The sequence below is a fragment of the Mustela nivalis genome (assembly GCF_964662115.1).
Source record: "Mustela nivalis genome assembly, chromosome: X".
In the NCBI taxonomy this organism is placed as follows: Eukaryota; Metazoa; Chordata; class Mammalia; order Carnivora; family Mustelidae; genus Mustela; species Mustela nivalis.
In genome coordinates this window covers 1723887-1737524 of record NC_139040.1, presented here as the reverse complement: position 1 = coordinate 1737524, position 13638 = coordinate 1723887, and the positions used below count along the sequence as shown (strand labels likewise).

At 51.9% G+C, this 13638-nt stretch overlaps 1 long non-coding RNA gene across 1 annotated transcript in view; it reads left to right on the top strand.

The window, feature by feature from the left end:
* Positions 1-13638, top strand: part of LOC309856038 — a 1055650-nt gene that overhangs the window by 675658 nt on the left and 366354 nt on the right. The window lies entirely within an intron of this gene.

The following is a 13638-nucleotide window of genomic DNA, read 5'->3' as shown; positions in this document are numbered from 1 at the left end:
ACAAAATGGTCACCAAAGTAAGTCTCGTCACCATCCGTCTCCATACAAAGTCATTACAGTGTTATTGGCTATATATTCCCTATGCTGTACACTACACCCCCCGTGTCTTATTTGTTTTATAAATGGAAACCTTTACCTCTTAATCCCCTTCGCCTATTTCATCCACACTATCCCTCTACCCTCCTCCCCCTCTGGAAACCATCATTTTGTTCTCTGTATCCATGAGTCTGTTTCTATTTTGTTTCGTCTGCTTTGTTTTGTTTTGTTTTGTTTTAGATTCCACATGTAAGTAAAGTCACACAGTTATTTGTCTTTCTCTGTCTGATTCATTTCACTTAACAGGATACCCTGTAGGTCCATCCACGTTGCCCCAAATGGCAACGTGTCCTTTCTTTGTGTGGCTGAGTAATATTTCGCAGTCTGTGCGCCAGATCTTCTTTATCCATTTATCTATCGATGGACATTTAGGCTGCTTCTATATCCCAGCTATTGTAAATAATGCTGCGACGAACATAGGGGTGCATATTCCTGTTTTGTGTTTTTATTTATTTATTTTTTAACTTTTTGATAAATAGCTAGAAGGGAGATTGCTGGATCGCATGGTTTTTCTCTTTTTAGGTTTTTCGAGGACCCTCCATACTGTTTTCCATAGTGGCTGCACCAGTTTACACTCCCACCAACAGTGCACAGGGGTATCGAAAATAGAACTACCATATGATGCACTACTTCCACTACTGGTATTTACCCAAGGACAAAGGAAACTCTACTTGGAAAAGATTTGTGCACCCCTATGTTTACTGCAGCATTATTTACACTAGTCAAGATACGGAAGCAAACTAAATGTCCATCAATAGACAAATGGATAAGGGAGATGTGGAGCATGCGCATGCACACGTACACACACACACACACACACACACACACAATGGAATATCACATAGCCATAAAAAAGGATGAGGTCGTACCATTTTTTGTCTGACCGAGTCAGACTGAGAAAGACAAATACCACATGACTTCACTCCGGGGTGGAATCTAAGAAACAAAACGAATGAATAAACAAACAAGCAGCAGAATCTGACCTGCAAATTCAGAGAACAAACTGCTGGTTGCTGGAGTTGGGGGGGAGGCAGGGATAGGGTGGCTGGGTTATGGACACTGGGGAGGGTATGTGCTCTGGTGAGTGCTGTGAACTGTGTAAGACTGATGATTCACAGACCTGTACCCCTGGGGTAAATAATACATTATATGTTAATTAAAAAAAAAAAAAGACTCAAGGGTGGGTTTATTTCTGGGCTCTCTATTCTGTTTTACTGAACTATGTTTCTGTTTTTGTGCCAGTACCATACTGTTTTGATTACTGCAGCTTTGTAGTATGACTTAAAGCCTGGGAGCATAATACCTCCAGCTTTCTTTCTTCTTCTTTCTCAAGATTGCTTTGGGTGTTTGGGATCTTTTGGGATTCCATACAAAGTTTAGGATTGTTTGTTCTAGCTTTGTGAAAAATGCCCTTGGTATTTTTGATACAGATTATATTGAATCTGTAGATTGCATTGGGTAGTATGGACATTGAATTAATTAATTAATTAATTTTTAACACATAACGTATTATTTGCTTCACGAGTACAGGTCTGTGAATCATCAGTCTTACACAATTCATAGCGCTCACCATAGCACATGTCCTCGCCAATGTCCATCACCCCGCCACCCTACCCCTACCCCCCACACACACCCCCTAGCAACCCTCAGTTTGTTTCCTGGAGATTAAGAGTCTCTTATGGTTTGTCTCCTTCTCTGGTCCCATCTGGTTTCATTCTTTCCCTGCCTACCCCCCCACAACTCTTTACCTTGCCTCTCAAATTGCTCGTATCAGAGAGATCATATGATAATTGTCTTTCTCTGATTGACTTATTTCACTCAGCATAATACCCTCTAGTCCCATCCACGTCCTTGCAAATGGCAAGATTTCATTTCTTTTGATGGTTGCATAGTATTCCATTGAGGGTATATGTGTGTGTGTGTGTGTGTGTGTATACACATACCACATCTTCTTTAGCCATTCATCTGTTGTTGATGGACATCTAGGCTCTTTCCATAGTTTGGCAATTGTGGACATTGCGGCTATAAACACTGGGGTGCATGTGTCCCTCCGGATCACGACATTTGTATCTTTAGGGTAAATACCCAGTAGTGCGATTGCTGGGTCATAGGGTAGCTCTATTTTCAACTTTTTGAGGAACCTCCAGCTGTTTTCCAGAGTGGCTGCACCAGCTTGCATCCCCACCAACAGCATACGAGGGTTCCCCTTTCTCCGCACCCTCGCCAGCATCTGTCATCTCCTGACTTGTTGATATTAGCCCTTCTGACTGGTGTGAGGTGGTATCTCATTGTGGTTTTGATTTGTAGGTCCCTGATGCCCAGCGATGTGGAGCACTTTTTCATGTGTCTGTTGGCCATCTGGGTGTCTTCTTTGCAGAAATGTCTGTTCATGTCCTCTGCCCCGTTTCCTGATTGGATTATTTGTTCTTTGGGTGTTGAGTTTGAGAAGTTCTTTATAGGTCTTGGGTACTAGCCCTTTATGTGATATGTCGTTTGCAAACATCTTCTCCCATTCCGTCGGTTGTCTTTTGGCTGTGTTGACTGTTTCCTTTGCTGTGCAGAAGCTTTCGACCTTGACAAAGTCTCAGTAGTTCATTCTTGCTTTTGTTTCCCTTGCCTTTGGTGATGTTTCTGGGAAGAAGTTGCCGCAAGGCTGAGGTCCAAGAGGTTGCTGCCTGTGTTCTCCTCAAGGATTTTGATGGATTCCTGTCTCACATTGAGGTCTTTCAGCCATTTGGAGCCTATTTTTGTGTGTGGTGTAAGGAAATGGTCCAGTTCCATTCTTCTGCATGTGGCTGTCCAATTTTCCCAACACCATTTGTTGAAGAGACTCTCTTTCTTCTATTGGACATTCTTTCCTGCTTTGTCAAAGATTGGTTGACCATAGAGTTAAGGGTCCATTTCTGGGCTCTCTATTCTGTTCCATTGGTCTATGTGTCTGTTTTTGTGCCAGTATCACACTGTCTCGATGATGACAGCTTTGTAATAGAGCTTGAAGTCTGGAATTGTGAGGCCGCCAACTTTGGTTTTCCTTTTCAACATTCCTCTGGCCGTTCGGGGTCTTTTCTGGTTCCACATAAATTTTAGGATTGTTTGTTCCATTTCTTTGAAGAAAATGGATGGTATTTTGATAGAGATTGCATTAAATGTGCAGATGGCTTTGGGTAGCATAGACATTTTCACACTATTTGTTTTTCCAATCCGTGAGCATGGAATATTTTCCCATTTCTTTTGTGTCTTCCTCGAGCTCTTTTATGAGTACTTTATAGTTCTCTGAGTACAGATTCTTTGCTTCTTTGGTTAGGTTTATTGCTATGTGTCTTAATGGTTTGGGGAGCAGTTGTAAATGGGATGGACTCCTTAATTTCTCTTTCTTCTGTCTTGCTGTTGGTGTAGAGAAATGCAACTGATTTCTGGGCGTTGATTTTATATCCTGACACTTGACCGAATACCTGTATGAGTTCTAGCAGTTTTGGAGTGGAGTCTTTCGGGTTTTCCACATAAAGTATTAGTATGGACATTTTAAATAATATTACTCCTTCCAGTCCATGAGCACGGAATATCTGTTTTTTCTGTTTATTTGCGTTGTCTTCAGTTTTTTTTTTTTTTTTTTCCAGCAGTGTCTTATAGTTTCCAGAGTGCAGGTCTTTTACCTCCTTGGTTAAGTTTTTTTTTCCCAGGTATTTTATTCTTTTTGGTACAGTTGTAAATGGGATTGTTTTCTCAATTTCTCCTCCTGGTAGATAGTTAATAGTGTATAGAAAGGCAACAGATTTCTGTATGCTGGTTTTGCATCCTGCAAATTTACTGAATCCATTTATTAGTTCTAATAGGGGTTTGTTTTTTTTTTTCGGGGGTGGAGGTTTCAGGGTTTTCTACATACATAAAGTATCATGTCATCAGCAAATAGTGACAGTTTTACTTTGCCTTTCTGATTTTGATGACTTTTCTTTTCTTTTTGTTTCCCAGCTGCTGCGGCTAGGCTCATCTGCTTCTTTGGATTTAAAAAACTCCAAAGAAATTAAAAAGAAATTTTTGGAAATAAAAATAAAAAGGTAAATAATCTTGCCTCGCACTCGCACACCTCATACTTCTCCGTGAAGACGTTCATTCCTTGGGGGAAAATCCCATCCATCTCTCCTAAAAATTCTTTTCCAACCAAATTTTGCTTTTCACGTCAATGAATTCGTTTTTGAAAACTCTACTATCTTTGTTATTCTGAGCAACTGGGTATTATGATCAATAATTGTGGTGGTGGAAACTTCAAAAATGTGGAGTCTTAGCACAGTGAATAAAAGTCACAACGAATAAAATAGCATTTCAATTTGTTTGTACACTTTTGTTGCAGAGAAACACTATAGGGTTCCACAAGAGACGCTGAGGATAAAAGACAGATTACATTCGGATAACATTATGTGAGGGAAGGGGGGTGGAGATATAAGTTCACAGAGATGAAATGTGGATGTCGATTTTCCAACTTAAAGGAGAGCTTTTTCTTGTGTTTTTAAGTCAGTGGTGATGGGTGTCAAATGGCCAGGATCTTTAGATTTCACTGGGTGCCATCAAAATCGTGACGTTCAGGTTTTGTTTTAAAAAATGTCAACACTTACGATATAGCAGAAATGACATATTTACTACTTGGGCTTAGACTGAAACATTTTAAATGTCAACTCCCATGTGCGAGGGGATCCACGGTTTCTCAGAATTGTTTGAGAGGGTTTGTGAGCAAACGCTGACTCCTTCCCATCTGAGCTGTTCTCTGCTGGCTGGGATTCTACAGTATCCCACCAACTGGTCTGGCCAAAAGACCACCTTGCCCCATCCAGAACCTTCCCCCACACTGCAGCAAGAGTGATCCCTTAAGATGCGAATCTGTATCAAAAGTGACCTCAATCTGAGGGACACCACGAGGAGCAGGAGGTATGCCTGTGAGTTCAAACTTTCCAAGTAGATTGTTGTCCTTGGTCATGGCACGCTCACCTTCATACACCTGAATAAGCACACCAGGCTGGTTGTCGGAGTAGGTAGTGAAGGTTGGAGAAAGTCTGCAACCCCATCATCACCAAGCGGTACCCGAGTGCAGGGGGCATGCCAGGAGGAGTGCCTGGAGGCGTCCCTGGTGGTGGAGCTCCTCCCTCTGGTGGTGCCTCCTCTGGGCCCACCATTGAAGAGGTTGACTAAACCAATCTGAGAATAAATAGGTTGAGCATTGTTCCACACACAATATTCAAAGGACCCAAATTTGTAGCAAATTCCATGGCAGATGTAATGTTGAGCTGCTATAGCAAACAAACAAACAAACAAACAAACAAACAAAAAAAAACTGGGCATTCTTGATACTTGAATATGGAATATGTGCACAGGGAAAGGAAATAAACATTGCACTTTATAAGCACTGTATTGTTAAGTGGAAAATGCAATGTCTTAAATAAAACTGTATTTAAAATTGGCACCAAAAAAAAAAAAAAAAAAAAAAAGGGCGAATCTGACCACATTAATCCCTTGCTTAGAAATTCTTCAGCGGTTCCCCACTGTGCTTTGAATTCTTAACCCTGGGTCAAAATTCTTAACCCTGATTTACACAGCCTGAGAGCTCTGATAAGGCGTCTGCCAATCAGGATGATCTCAAGCCAGCCTTCCACCCTCGCTTGACCTGTCCTATTTCAGCACCCCCCTTAGGTAATATGGTTCCCACCACTGGACATTTGAACACTGCTGTACCCTTGGCCCGGGATGCGCTTGCCTTCTTCCTTTCCCTGGGCATCCCCTACCCGTCCCTCGGGCCTCAGCGCCCGTGCCATTTTCTTAGGAGAGACTTCCTTGGCTTTCCAGACCGATTCATATCCCCCTTGAGGGTACTCACACAGCATTGTGTGCCTTTCCTTCACAGCACTAGTCATATTTGCCATTCTATAGGTGTCAGCAGGTATGATACTTAGCGCAGACCCACAAAGACTCAGGAGTGATCAGAATTACGGTCCTCCCACGTGCACTCCCAATGCATCCACAGGTCAAGCTCTCGGTTCCTTTTGAATGAGACAACAGCTCTTTGGCCTCCCTTCACTCCTCCCTACACTACCATGTATGGGGCACCGCCTATGCTCTGAGATCGACACACTTGATGAGTCTTGACACTCAAAGTTGTGTCTTGATGCTGAAACTTTTCTGTTTCGAGCACCTGACCCCAACAGTCAAGAGTCCTGGTTTTCAAGAGGATGGTCTTTGCCAGGCTCCACAGAAGTGAAAAATAAATAAATAAATAAGAGGCGGGGAGGGGTGGGTTGGGGAGAAGAAGTAAAAAGAGGCCAAGAGGTACACCCTTTATTCTCTCTGGACTCTTCTCGTTGCGTTCACTGCCCAGATCCCTGAACTCTAGAGCCATACTCGACTTGGAGGACGCGCTCAAGTGAGCACTGGTTGACCTTTGTATCTCTGTACCATCCATCCCCTGGGAGGAAATGCGCACAAAGAGTGCACTTACCGCCACCTGGGTGGATGCTAGGGCACTGGGGCTGGGGTGGAGTGGGTCCCCTTGACGGGTATGACAGAGCGCATCCCTCTGCGTTTGCTTGGGGGATGGTGTCCTTAGGGTCTGTGGTCACCCCTTAGACGACGTCCTGAGTTACGGCTGGGTGTTGTTCTTCTGCTCTGATGTCCAGGCGTAGGCTCAGCACATAGTGTAATCAGAGGAACGTAGAGGGTACAGCTTAGCTCCTTGTTGGATGAATTAGAGAAGGGCCTCCTTTTGTCTGGGGAAGGCCCCGGGAGCTCCCTAAGTTCGCAGGGATGGAATGTCCTTCCCTCCCCATGGGGAGGATGGAGGGAGGGAAAAGATAAAACAAAAACATACCTTTCCTTCCCCAGGGACAGGGACAGGAAGTCCCCTGTACACGGGGTTCCTGGAGGCTAAAGGAGCACTCGCATTTGGAGAAGGCTTGAGGTTGGTTAGGAGAGAGGCAGCCCGGGAAGGGGGGCCATGGACAAGCGGGCAAAGGCTTCAGGGCTCACTGAGGGAGCACTGGACTGGGTTGGGTCGGGCCGGGCCGGGCCCCCGAGGGAGGAAGTGGACTCAGTTCACCTGGGTCAAAGCATTAGAGGGCAGGACACACCCTTATTCCAGGCACAGTGGTGGCAGGTCAGGAGAGACAGACTTGCCCCCCTTTCAGGGGCTTCGTTCCGAGGAACCGGCAACAGCCATGGCTAGGTGCTGGGGAGGCTGGGCAGCCCGGCCTGGCAGTAGCTGCCCTCCACAGCCTGGAAGTTGCCATTCCCAGAACCTTGATGACTGACAGCTCTTGAGTTTCCACTACCCCCTTCCTCACTGGGGCTCGGACCCCGACCACCCCCCCTGCAGGATATCCAGGGGGCGGAGCCTGCCTGGATAGAGGCACTGTACTCACCCTGGCGGGGAGCACAATAGCACCTCAGGAGAATACAAGAACTCGGAATCTTCAGAACACTACCACATAACAGTCTCACAGGGGACTCTCGCAGCCTCCGTGTGGGACAGGCAGATGAGCCTGACTGGCAGATGAGGAAACAGGGGTTCTCTAAGGAAGTGCGACTCTCCCAGGCAAACACAAGGGAACCCGGGTGTCTTAGCCAGCTCAGGCCACCGGCAGGAAATACCGCAGAATGGGCAGCTTAAATGACAGACCTTGGTTTTCTCGTAGTTCTGGAGGCGAGAAGTCGGAGATCAGGGTGCCAGCATGGCTGGTTTCTGCTGAGAGCTCTCTTCCCAGCTTGTAGGTGGCTGCCACCTCTTTGTGTGCTCACAGAACCTCTTCTTTGTGCACTTGGGGTGGGGGAGAGGGAAGAACGAGAGGCAGTAAGAGAGAGGCAGACAGACAGACAGAGCTCTCTGGCATCTCTTCTTAGGAGAACACTACTCCTACGGGATCAGGCCCTTAGGAACTCCTTCAACCGTTAATTGCCCCCTTATAGGCCTCATCTCCAAATATGGCCCCTGGGGTTTAGGGCTTCCACATGCAAACGGGCATACACACACACACACACACACACACACACACACACACACACACACACTCATACAGACCTTGCGGAGACAAAATTCATAGCCCTGGGTGCTCCGTAACAGATGGACGGAGCCTTAGAGAACATGGCTCCTTTTACTGCTGCCTCTGTTCGAAGCGTACACCATTTGGTGCCTTTTGAAAACTGCATCCACCCAGGGACTGACCCAGCCCCCTGTCAAGCTACAGAGCATTTACGTCTTCCCAGAACGTACCTCTGACCTCCTTGCCAGTGACTCCTGCCTCCCTGGAGGCAACCGCCCTCGGGATCTCCTGCACCACAGATCCTTTCTGCCCGCTCTTGCATTCTGTGTCGGTGGAATCACACGGTGTCCCACTCCGGCGTCTAGCTTGTCTCACTCCGCGTATCGTCTGTGAGACAGACCCTTGCGATTGTGAGGGTCAGAGGTCCACAGCATAGGGATTCACAGCAAGCCCCTTGTCCCTCTTCCTGCGGATGGGCATTTGGGTGGGCTCCGGTATGGGGCTATTAGGATGAGAGCTGATGGGAACATCCTTGTGTGAGTCTCTTTGTGATCCATTCTCCTGGGTAAACAAGGAGAGGTGCCAGGGCTGGGTCACAGGGTAGGGTGGGTCGGTTGGTTAAAAGGACCGCACGCAGATGTCTGAAGATGTTCTGACAATTCACACTCCCATCACCGATTCTCGACGCGAGAACCATCCAAACCCTGACCCAAGGCAGAGGCAGGCTGGCCACCCCTCGAGTCTGGCCACGCCCTGTGTCCCATGTTTGTCCGAGCCTGCGGCCACCCAGCCTCCCACCCCGCGAGGGGCTGTCATGAGCTACGGAGTGTGCCGCAGCCAGCCGGGTCTGTGAAGGACGGGCCGACGGAAGGCGTGCTGCCACTTGCCCAGCCCAGCAGTACCCTGAGTGGGGAAGCATGAGTGCCATGTTGGGGTGATGCTCCAAAGGCCCATGTGGGCCCAATGGGGGCCTCCTGTACCCGTGAGGTTCCAGTGGGCAGCTGGACACAGGGCTGGCAGCCTGGAAGGGGCTGAGGAGGTACTGTTCCCCAGGTAGGAGCAGCCGGCAAGGGAATGGCGGGTAGAGAAAGGGAGGAGAGGGCCCGCCAGGCTGCCCAAACACCTGCGGAAGGTTTGGGGCAGGGTGGGGAGCCCCCAGACTCTGGGAGCGGGAGCTGGGTGTGTGAGCAGAGTGGGTGGTGGAGGCAGAGGGCTGTCGAGCAGCTAGAGCTGTCTTCGGCTGGCAGGGACCTGGTCTGAAGCCACAGTTTAGGAAGCGTGGGTGGGCACTGCCTGGTTAGGAGGTAGGCGGGAACCCCAGGCTCTCCCTGGAGGAGACAGGAGGGGCCCATTCAGCTGTGCAGGGCTTGGGCCCTTGGTGACTGCGGGGCGAAGCAGAGAAGCTCTTCCTGGGTTGTGAGCAGACAGGGCTCCCCCTCAACCCGTGGAGGTTAAGGGACACAGCCGAGGTCGCCCTACCGGGCAGCAGCCAGGTGAAGAGAAGCACTGAAGGCCCCTCTGCTGCCCTGCCTGCGTTCTCTGTGCTCAGCTAGGCTGGCCGTCGTCCCTTGGACTGTATTTGCAACAGCTGCTGCTGGAGGAGGTGGGTTATGGGGGCATCCCTCCCCTAGCAGCCCAGGCCCTCTGTGAATCTTGATTGAAGCGTCTCTGTGCCACCCCACAGCCCAGTGTTTCTGAGCTGCTTTCTCCCTGTGGCTACCATCTGCTGGGCACCGGCTCTGTGCCGGGCCTAGTACCGGCAATCGGGCGGACCAAGCCAAAAAGATGGAAGACCCTGGGAGCCGAGCCAAGCAGGCGGCACAATTACAGTTCCGTTACGTCCAGTAGGGACCCCAGCCATCCACAGCGCCTGGGTGGTGGTGGGGGGGGTGGAGGTGGGAGGAAGAGGGCACAGTGTGCACCTGCCTGGTGTCGCACAGGGCTCTCCAGCGCAAGCGTGGCCACAGGAACTCTTCCCTGCCTCTGTCTCCTCACTTTCCAGCCCCCCTTCTCACGAAAGGTGAGAGGAAAGGCAACTGCCGGCGGCGTGATCCCCACGTCAGAGAAGCACCATCCCATCCTCTGGGCCCACACACAACTGGGGAGTCTGGGGCCCTGCTCGAGCCCACACTGTGCCTTCTCCCTCCCTGGAGCCCGGATCCCCCCCCTTTCTCTCAAGCCCTCTGCCTGAGGAGGCCCAGGCCACCCCCATCTGGTCTGGCCTTCTGGCCTGCTGCAGAAGGCGCCCTCTGCTCCAGACTCGCCTCCCTGCTGCCCAGTTCACCACACAGCAGGTCTGATCATTGTCACCCCCCTCACTTCAAACCCGCTGGGCTCTCCACAGCCCTCGGGGGTAAGGGGCCCCAGGCCCCTGGCAGACGGGAGCCGGCTGACAGGTTCGGGCGCTCGCTCGAAGGATGGTACTGAGAGCCTCCTGTGGGTCAGACTCTGTCCTAGGCTCTGGGGACCCTCGGGTGAGAAATATGGGCACGGCCGCCTGGGGAGGAAGGCCGCAATGCCCCCAAAGCAGAGGCTGAAGCCTCTGCCGTCTGTGTGTCACAGGATGACCCATCCATCACTGTTGCTGATGTGAAATGTGGACGGGGAGCGTTCCAGCCGCCCCCCCCCCCTTTTGATGTGGGTGGCCCGGCAGAGGAGGCCTCTGGGAGGAGAGGACGTTTCTGCCGAGATTTGAACGAGGAAGAGGAGGAGGGGGAGGAGGAGGAGGAGGAGGAGGACGAGGAGGCGGCGGTGGAGGCGGCCCCCACGGGAAGTTCTTGGGCTGGGTTTTTGTCCCGCCCAGAGGAGGGAGGAAGGCAAAGACCACCGGTGAGGAGGAGCTGGGTGTGGTGCTCTGGGGCCAGCCGAGAAGGCCAGTGAAGCAGGGCTTTGGTGAGAGGTGCTGGCGGCGGGTGGCAGGGAAAGGAGAGGCCAGCTCCTTGCGGGGACGGGTGGAGAGGGGTTGTCGGCCAGGGAGGGGACTTTGGAGATTTCCTTAGTCTGGGGAGGTGGGGAGCCACAGGGACGACTTGTCGCTGGCTGGCGGGGAGCGGGGTCTGCTGGCCTTGCAGTGAGTTTGCTCCGGCTGCCATGTGGGCGGGAGTAAGGTAGACAGAGAGGCCGGACCGGAGGCTGGGGAAGCAGGAGATGGGGCCAGGAACCATGGAGACGCGGAGAAGATCAGCAGTCACCAACTAGAGCTGATAAAATCCCACAACAGGTTAGACTGGGAGTGAAGACCAAAGGAGAGGGGACAAGGACTCCTGGCGTCTTTGCCGGAGCCACCAGGTGGGAGGCGGAGCCCTTGGGGGGAGCCCAGGGAAGAGGCTAGCAGCGTGTGGCGCGGGGCTGGAGCGCTCCTGTCCGGACATCTTCATTCTGAAGTTCCCATGGGGCATCCCAGTGGGCAGTTTGATGAGCATGGGTGGGGCTCAGGGAAGAGGTCCCACCCAGAGACAAGACATTTGGAGCCATCGGCAGGCAGATGGTCTCTCAGATGAGAGGACCTCAAGTGAGGATGGTGCTGGAGGCCCCAAGGGTCCTGGGGCTGAGGCTGGGAGCCTCCCGGCACCGCGCTGAACTCAAGCAAAGGAGAGGGAGGAGGGGGACCCGAGGGTGGGCAGGCAGAGAGGGAGGAGACTGGCCCAAAGGTGGGGGCTCCCAGAAGCCAAGAAAGGAAAAGCCAAGAAGGAAGGAACGTCAGCTGTGCTGAGATGGGGAGCAGAATGGGGGCCGAGAGGTGACAAAGGAAAGGTAGTTGGGGTGTCCCAGCCCAGCCCTGGCAGAGGGGGAACGGGTACCCCAAGGGAGAGCCAGAGAGTCCTGGACTCGGAGTCAGCAGATAACGGAAGGAAGGAGAGTAGGAGAGGCGAGGCTGAATGCAGAGGGAATGAACTGACAGTCGGCCTGCAGGTCAGCTGGCCAGTTGGTGACATGGAGCCCACATATGCTCCCACGGGAGCACCCTCTCTGGGGAAGGACCCCAGACAAATCATGGCAGACACCAAGAAAGAGGACAACGTGGGGTGCAAGCCATGGCAGCGCCAGCGCCAAGGTTTGGTGGACAGACATTCTCACGGTGGATGTTAAGAGCAGCAGTTCACCTGTATTAGGAGGGGCAGTCTTGGCCTTGGGCGGGGAGAAAGGGAGGGAGCCCACCCACAAGGCCGACTGGGAAAGCGGGTCTGTGACAGAGCGCCTGTGTTTCCTCATTTACCCAGCACTGACCACCCAGGAGATAAGAAAGCTGGGGGAGTAAGACCACATGGGCCAGCCAGGCTCCGACGATGAGACCAGCTGCAACATGGCCTGCTTCTGGGCCATGGGTGATTGTAGGGGAAAAAAATGAGAGTGCCTTCGGCCTTGATGCTAGGGAGGTTTCTCCTAGAAACAGGCCAGCGAGGCTTCTGCACAGTGGGAAGGAAATGAGCAAAGGGGATTCACAGAAGCGGAGCTGGGAATGTCTGACACACTCGACCTCACTGCCGACCAGGGAAACACAAGGCACACAAAAATGAGGTAGCGCTTCGCCCTGTGGAGGTGGGCAAGCGGTCAAGGCTGGACAAGACCAAAGGCTGCTCAGGCTGTGGAGCGCACAGGACCGCGCCCATGCTGCTGGTGGGAGCGAACACAGCTTCCGCCACCCGTGGGGAACAACAGATTAGCAACACCTGGCTGCGGCGGCGATGGGCACCCAAGGGCCCAAGTCCCAGCAAAACCACTTCCTGGTGTACGTGCCAGAGCCTGTCGTGCCAACAGCGGCTCAGACAGGCATGCACAAGGTGCCGGTGGCAGCAGTGTCTCTGACAGCCGAAGACTGGGAGCGGTGTGAACGAATGCCCGTCCACGGGGTCACAGACAAGTAAACCAGGGCTCTGATTCGGCCAGGAGCATGAGTGAGCTGGGTGCTCGGAGGAAACCTTGACCAGTACAGCTTGAGTGTGCAAAGCAAGTCACGGGAGAGGACGTCTGGCCAGATGCCAGGCAAGGATAGAGAAGGGGGGTGGACAGGCGACAACACCTGTGCCTGAGGGTGTGACCCTGAGGGAAACTGTCTGCCATTGGACCAGCAGAGAGGCTGTGCCCATGGCCCCAGACTCCCATGACAGGACAGGTGCAGGCTGCCGAGACCCAGGGGGACTGGAGCTCCATTCTGAGTGGTGGCAGCACTGCCCTGGTATGGTGACTAGCCTAGCTAGCAAAGGAAAGAGGAAGGATCTGTGGAAGAAGGCTGACCCGGAGGTCTCTGGGGAGGCACCGCACCCATGCGGCCCTCAGGGGCCAAGAGAGCAAATGTCTTGGAGCCCATTAGGCTGGCAAGGGCACCGGGACCAGGGGACACACCCAGGGCTCCACTCCCAGCCCACCAGCTCTCCTACACACACACGCACACCCCCTCAGGTAGACACCCCAGTTCTGTCGTTCCACTGAGGCCCAGAGAAGGGGCAAGGACTTGCCCAAGGACACATGGCAAGATAACAGGCCCAAGGGGTCGACCTCTGAGTACTTGGAGTGAGCAAAACAG